Source organism: Equus quagga, chromosome 14 (genome assembly GCF_021613505.1).
Source record: "Equus quagga isolate Etosha38 chromosome 14, UCLA_HA_Equagga_1.0, whole genome shotgun sequence".
Lineage (NCBI taxonomy): Eukaryota > Metazoa > Chordata > Mammalia > Perissodactyla > Equidae > Equus > Equus quagga.
The window spans coordinates 7,903,742-7,911,199 of NC_060280.1; the positions used below are offsets into that span (position 1 = coordinate 7,903,742).

The 7,458-nt window shown below is 38.8% G+C and overlaps 1 long non-coding RNA gene across 3 annotated transcripts in view; it reads left to right on the top strand.

Moving 5' to 3' along the window:
- LOC124251749 (uncharacterized) overlaps positions 1-7,213 on the top strand; it is a 21,114-nt gene extending 13,901 nt beyond the window's left edge. For 2 of the 3 annotated variants that reach the window (XR_006891851.1, XR_006891850.1), the window contains exons 3-4: positions 3,432-3,492; positions 6,348-7,213. This is a non-coding gene — a long non-coding RNA (uncharacterized LOC124251749). Of the gene's footprint in view, positions 1-1,947; positions 1,994-3,431; positions 3,493-6,347 lie in introns of all 3 variants that reach the window. The other variant, XR_006891849.1, reaches the window with a different exon arrangement.
- The last annotated feature ends 245 nt before the right edge of the window (positions 7,214-7,458 follow it).

Genomic DNA, 7,458 nt, shown 5'->3' on the forward strand with positions numbered 1-7,458 from the left:
TCGCTAAGCTGTTAAACCAATGACAGCAAATTTCCAGTTCCAGATTTTCTGCTATGTGAAAAAAAAAGACCTCCATTTTTTTAAGCCATTAATAGAAGTGTTTTCTGTTACTTGTAGGCAAAAATCGTTCCTCAGATTTACATATGTACACATTTAGTAGAGGCTAAAGGGATATATGCAGACGAAATTATGAAAGACGGGAAAACGTTGATGGTCAAGCTCCTGAGAGGTTGGACTCCTGGAGCTCAGGAAGAGAGGTTAGCTTTGAACAGGAAGATGGAGGACATCTTTTCTACTGAGGCAGGAAGGATGGTCGTGAGGATGCATATAGGTTCAAATAAGAGGTAAAGGGGCACAGCATGCTGAGAAATATTTTGCCTGAAAACCTGAATTTTCTCTATAAAGTACTATGCAAAGCCATCTGCTTTGTGTGTGTGCGAGCAGGCATGCGCCTATTGCCTGACTACAGGTAATTGTTTGGTGGAAGATTTGAGGACTTTAAGAGAAAGTAAAGTTTGCAGTCATGGTTGAGGCACTAGGAATGGAAGCTCACTGCAGTCACAGAGAAGATAGTTTCACAGTGCTGGAGACCCACCATGACTGCACAGTGATGACTCACGAGAGCTGTGCAGGTAAGAGAGGTGACAGCGATAATCACAGGTGCATGTCAGAGAAGTCTATGTTAATGAGGCAGCACCATATGACAAAAAGAACAAGGGTTTTAGAGTGACACTGGCAGGCCTGTTTTCTCATCCTAGTTATGTTAATTATTAGCCACATGTCATTGGATAACCTGCTTTACTTCTCTGAGACTCAGTTTACGAAACATATAAAGTGCTATCTGCAATGCAGGGCAAATAATTGTTAAATAGAGATAAATGATATTAATGGTGCTACTATCACTCCTACTATTATTACTAGACCATAGTTGACAAGGAAATGATAACCTAAGCGAGACAATGATGAAGCAATGACAAGAGGAGTTAAAGAGCAAGAGAGATGAGCAATGTCTGATAGTGGTTAGAGTGAGGTGTCAGAGTTCAACGTTTCATGTATGAAGAATTTGAGGATAATAACAATATCCAAGTGCCTCCCTAAGTGTGATTGCTGGAGTGGATGTGAGGACCTTGGTGAAGCCATTAAGAAATGTTGAGATAAGGGTATAAAATAGGTCATCAATATGAATATTAAAATCACCCAAGCCCGGGATCAAAGCCACAGTAGGTGTGGAGGAATAACCAGTAGATAAGCAAATGATATAAATGAAGAAGTGTGCAGAATAGTAAAATTGCATGAGAGTCTAAGAACATGTTTGTATATGAAAATAGAGGTGATGAGCAGGGAGCAGCAAAAATGACTTGGAGAAAGTCAATGGTCCCCCATCTTCTGGGCTTAGAATACATGGGGAGTGGGAATATCGTTAGGAAAGAATCAGGTCCATACAAATCAAAGGCTGCCATATTCTAGTTTTGAAGTCTTGAACAGCATATTGAAGTTTTTGAGTCTCAGGTTCTTCAAGTGCAAAATGGGGATAGTAATACCTACCTCAGAGGGTCGTTGTCTTGTTACAGGAGATAATTTCTACTAAAGGCTGAGTAGGAGACCTCACACATGCAGCACTTTTCCTTATCCTGTAAGGGGAAAGCTGGAAATGCGTGTGGTCCTGGGAAGAGTCAGGTTTCAGGTGAGACAAAGCATATCAGGAAAGAACCTCTTTGGATTGTGCCACTAGATCACCTGGAGAGAAAGTCAGGCTCTATAATTGCAGCTTCCTCCAGCAATCAACTGGCTTCAAAACACGGGTTTACAAGCAGGAGAAAACCAATGGAGCTACTTCTCAACTGTGAAGCCTTCAAACAGATTCCCGATTAGACTTTCACAGTGAACTGCAATTGCAGTTTTTGCCTTTAGACGTTTCATCAATACATTCTCTTGCCTTGTCTCCAGGAATGCTTTCATCAACGAGAAGATAACCTTTTAGCCAGTTATCAGGGTGAGTCAGGAGACCAGCAATCAATGAATCGCTCAGGCCTTGTAAATAGCATGGCCCTTTCATGACCCCTAAACTTTGCTGCACTATTGATATTTATTAGGAAAAATAAATGTAAAAAAGTCAAACCATTGTGAAACTCCTCTACTGGCCAACAGTGATAAAGCTACGTCATATCGTGACGAATATTAAGGGTAATAGGGAGAAGGTAACATTTTCTTAACTCTGATAAATATTATATTAACTATATAATATTTTGAGCGTCAATTTTTTGAGCCTCTTTAATATGGCTTGATTATCAAGTCCTGATTCATCCTAGATTATGGCCAAAAAAACCCACAGGAACTATTTACTATGTTGTATGAAATAACGTGAGCTGAATTTTTCCACATAATACACAAGCCTTAAGAGACGTTAAGATATCTCACTTTTTGTGCTCTGATAGGGCTGGAATTTGTTTTTCTACCCAAAAAAGTGAGACGTTATTCTCTATTTCATGAGTAACAAATGATACATTTCAATTTCTATATGCTATTACTATAACTGAGAGTTTTTTTACCTCATAGCCAAAATTTTACTTTTTTTAGGAAGAAAATTAAATATCTACTTGTTAGTTTAGATACATCTATTATTACCACAATTATTTCTTACTAAAGTTTCCCAAGACATGCTGATCTCTGAGAAGGTTGACATTTTGTTTGACTAACAAGTATAAAAGCCATTCTAGACAGAACTTTGAAAAACACAGGATCCCATGGCCCTGAATTAAATAGGATTTCGGAATGTTTTTGGCCATTGGTTACTCAACTAACTTAAGGGAGAAAGATAATAAATGAATTATGTTGTGGGTAGAAATGACAAAGAAAACCACTCTTTCAAGTTTTCTTATTACAAGTTGTTAAGACAGAGAAAGTACAGAGAAGAGCTCTGTATTTAAATATTCTCCATGAGAATTACTTTACAAAAATAGATGTTAGCTTTTTTGAGTAATTTTAGAAAAAATAAGAAAAATTTAGAAGAAAATAGAGTATTCTCATGTGTTCCAACAACCCTTCTCTAGCTTCCCCTGTTATCAACATCTTGTATTAGTGTAGTACATTTGCTAAAATTGGTGAGCCAGTATTTTATTTTTCTTTGAGGGAATACATTTCTTTATTTTATTTTTAAATTTATTTATTTATTTTTGGATATATATATCATAATATATTTCAAATTCTGTGTAGATTACATCATGTTCACCACCCGAAAACTAATTATAGTCCATCCTTTCACATGTGAGCCTAATCCCCTCTTTTGCCCTCCCCCTCCCCCCTTCCCCTATGGTAAGCACCAGTCCAATCTCTGTTGCTATGTGTTTGTTTGTTTGTTGTTGTTTTTATCTTCTACTTATGAGTGAGATCATATGGTATTTGACTTTCTCCCTCTGACTTATTTCACTTAGCATAATACCCTCAAGATCCATCCTTGTTGTCACAAATGGCCGGATTTCATCATTTCTTATGGTGAGCCAGTATTGATACATTATTACTAACTAAAGTTCATAGTTTAGAGTTCACTCTTATGTTGTACATTCTATAGGTTTTGACAAATTTATAATGACACCTATCCACCATTAGAGTATTTACAGAACAGGTCCACTGCTTTAAAAATCCCCAGTGCTCCGACTAGTCATCTGTCCCAACCTCCTCCCTCCAAACTCTGGGCAACGACTGATCTTTTTATGGTCTCCATAATGTTGGCTTTTCTAGAATGTCAAATAGTTGGAATCCTATAGTATAAAGCCTTGTTGGATTGGCTTCTTTCACATAACAATATGTGATTAAGTTTCCTTCTTGTCTTTTCATGGCTTGACTGCTTACTTCTTTTTATTGCTGAATAATATTCCACTGTATAGATGTACCACAGTTTCTTTATCAATAAACTTATTGAAAGGCAGCTTGGTTGTTTCCAAATTTTGGCAATTATGAATAAATCTACTATGATCCCGGGTGCAGACATGGCACTGCTTGGCAAGCTGTGCCATGGTAGGTGTCCCACATATAAAGTAGAGGAAGATGGGCACAGATGTTAGCTCAGGGCCAGTCTTCCTCAGCAAAAAGAGGAGGATTGGCAGTAGTTAGCTCAGGGCTAATCTTCCTCAAATAATTAATTAATTAACTAACATTTAATGCCTCAGGACAGACATAGGCAAAGGCAATGTCAGGTAAGCAAGATTTGTCCATGAGCAGATGAGTGAATATTGGAAGCCTCCATCAATGAGAGGAAGTTTTTCAGCCGTGGGGTGATATAAATGAGAGCTGTGATACCGTGCCCATTCAAGTGCTGTTAGGTGTAAGAAGACTTGTTCTCAAGTACATTCCAATTATTGGGATGGAAAGATTAACCCACTTTCTCTTGCTGAAAATATCTAAGCGTTTAATATTTAAATTACTCCTCTTACTGTCATCAAAATCCCTATATTAAAAATTCCTTCATTTATTAACAAATATTTATGAAGTGACTACTATATGTTAAGCACTGTTTTAAGTCAAGAAAATGCAGCGATAAATTGGGCAAATGTCCCTCAACTCAAGGAAATTACATTAAATTTGGAAGAGTCGGACAATGAGCAGGCAAGTGCATAAATAAATAAGACAGTTTCAGAGGAAGAAAATTTTAAAAATCAAAAAAAGAAATAGCAGACAGAGGCTGGTTGGAGGTTTCTGATCAGAGAAGGGAGTCCCTGAGGAGGGCACATTTGAACAAAACCTAGAGGGGGAGTCAGGCAGGGACGATGGTGGAGCAAGGTGGAGGTTTGAGCTGGAAGGGAGCTTTACCAAAGTGAAAGGAGAACAAGTGTGAAAGCCGCGAGGTAGGGATGAGCTTGGCATATTTAAGAAAAATAAGGAGAGCCGTTAGCTAGAGTAAACTGAGTGATTGGGGACAATTTTCTGGTGGCACTTTGCCCAAATGCTGATGCTTTTTCCAGAAAACAAACAAACAAAAGCACATAAAAAATTCCCGTTGCAAAATACAATCTCCTCATACTAGTGCTGAATTAAGACTTCAGAGGCACTAGGCAATGAAAACTGCTGAATTAAAAAGTTCAGAGGAACTAGGCAATGAAAAGTTTGTGGTATCACTTTCCCATGGGCAATTCAATATTAAAACAATAAATACTAAACCATAAAATGACTATATGGAAGTCTAACCAAATTCTGATGTTTCCCTTGATGACTATCATGGCAGGCCCTAAAATATTACCCAACATCTATTTCCTACCTTCTTTCCTGTTAATATAACCTTGAATTTGTTGTAGACAGCAAGGTTCCAGCTCGATATTTCAGTACTGTTTATAGCTGGGAATAACCATGTGACACATACAGTACCAGTCAGTCATCAGCAAAATTCTAATGGGAGGTTATGGGAAACCCGCTGATTTCCTGATGAAGAGCAAAGAAGAGGAGTGATTGTCTCCACTCTCACGCCCTTCTTCTCCCTGGAAGCTTCTCTTGATGAATCCATCTGCAGCAGCCATCTTGCAGCCATTAGGCAACCAGCCAGGTTCTCTGATAACACCACTGTGCAGCCGTACCTAGGCAGGGAACAGCACATCTCCCAAATCCTGAGTAGGTGAGAAAGTAGTACATGGCCTCCAGATTAGCTGAGCTTCCTGTCATTCTCAAATAAACACATTCCTAATTGCTAGAATGATTTTATTCATCTATTTATTTTTGAAAATCAAATATCCAACAGTCACTTTTACTCTTTTCTATTTTGGGTACCCGCTGTGCTGGTGCTCTGTATAGTTACTCTGAGTTCAATGAACATAAACAGGAGGAGGCAACATTCATTGTGCTCTTACCAGGAGCCAAGCGAAGCTCTTAAAGCCAGATGTATTAATTACTTCAGCAACATGATGAAGCTGCCGCTATTAACATTCACATTTTCTAGATGAGAACTCTGAGGTTCAGAAATGTAGAGCCAGTGGCCCACGGTCACACATCTCGTGAGTGGCAGAGTTAGGATCTGAACCTGGTTCCAGGGCCCCGACCCTAATCACTCTGCAATTAACAAGCCATTTCATCTCACAAGATTGAACGGACCCAGCCAACGAGATTTCATGTACAAATTCCGATTTCTTCAGGGTTGATGGAAAAAGGATAAATGTAGAGGGACTCTCTCTAAGGCAATATATATCATTATGTATATTCAAGTTCAGCATTTATACATACATTTTTATCTCTGTCTATATAAGGATTAGTTAATAGCTTCTCAGGGGAAAAATGAAATCAAATTGCAGTCCCAATGAAATGCCAAATGTTAGCCTCACTGGAATTAAAAATGGCTAAATAATACATGTTTTTTTTTCTTTTAGAAAGCTATTTTGAAGAAAACACTGACAGATTGCCAAGAGACCAAACTAGAGGGTAACCAGCTAGTAAAGTTTATGGAACAGTGTGTGCGTCCGTTTGTTTTGGAAACTGAAATATGAGAGCGCATTTATGCACAGTCACTGCAGCTGCCAAACGCTCCTCTTGAGTTAGAAGTTCCCTGTTGTCATGGCAGTTACAGCACCCTGGTACCAAGAACCTTCTAAGAATCCACATTTCAGAGGAACTTGCATGCCCAGCTATCTGCCAGTTCAAGCCCACACGCTGTTCAAAGAAGGAATTTGATAGTAAAACGTCTTTAAACAAATAAGATAATTGAGTTACAATAAGTTTAAGAGAATTACCTTATGTTTTGCATGGTACTCTGTCACATGGATTTTAAAACGCTGGCATCTCTTCAACCATTAATACTCATTTATGAAATTTCCCATGAGTATGTGAACGCAATTAGTAATAGCATTAATGTGAGCTGGTACTCCTAAGATCTCCTCCTGTTTGCTTTTACATCATTGGCATCAATACCAATATATTTTTTCATGATTTTCTTGGTGGTGTATTAGCAATTAAATTGTATATTTCACATGTGCAGAAATGTTTTCTATTGTGATATATATATATCATACTGTCATGGAGAATATAAACTATCTAAACTCTTATCCAGATAACCTGGACGTCTTTCACAGTCTCAGCATCCAAACCAGCTCATCAAGTATGCTAGATACATGGGGCAGCCCGGTGGCATAGCGGTGAAGTTCGCACATTCCGCTTCTCGGTGGTCCCAGGTTCGCCAGTTCGGATCCCGGGTGCGGACGTGACACAGCTTGGCAAAAGCTATGCTGTGGTAGGCGTCCCACGTATAACGTAGAGAAGGATGGGCATGGATGTTAGCTCAAGGCCAGTTAGCAAAGAGAGGAAGATTGGCAGCAGTTAGCTCAGGGCTAATCTTCCTCAAAAAACAAAAAAAAATGTATGCTAGATACATCGCCTACTCCACTTGGATCTCTGCTTGATTTTCACTCTCAGGGAGACTTCCCTCACACCCTGTATAAAATAGCAAGCAGCTGCCGTCTCCTCATCCTTGCCCCATTTATCTTC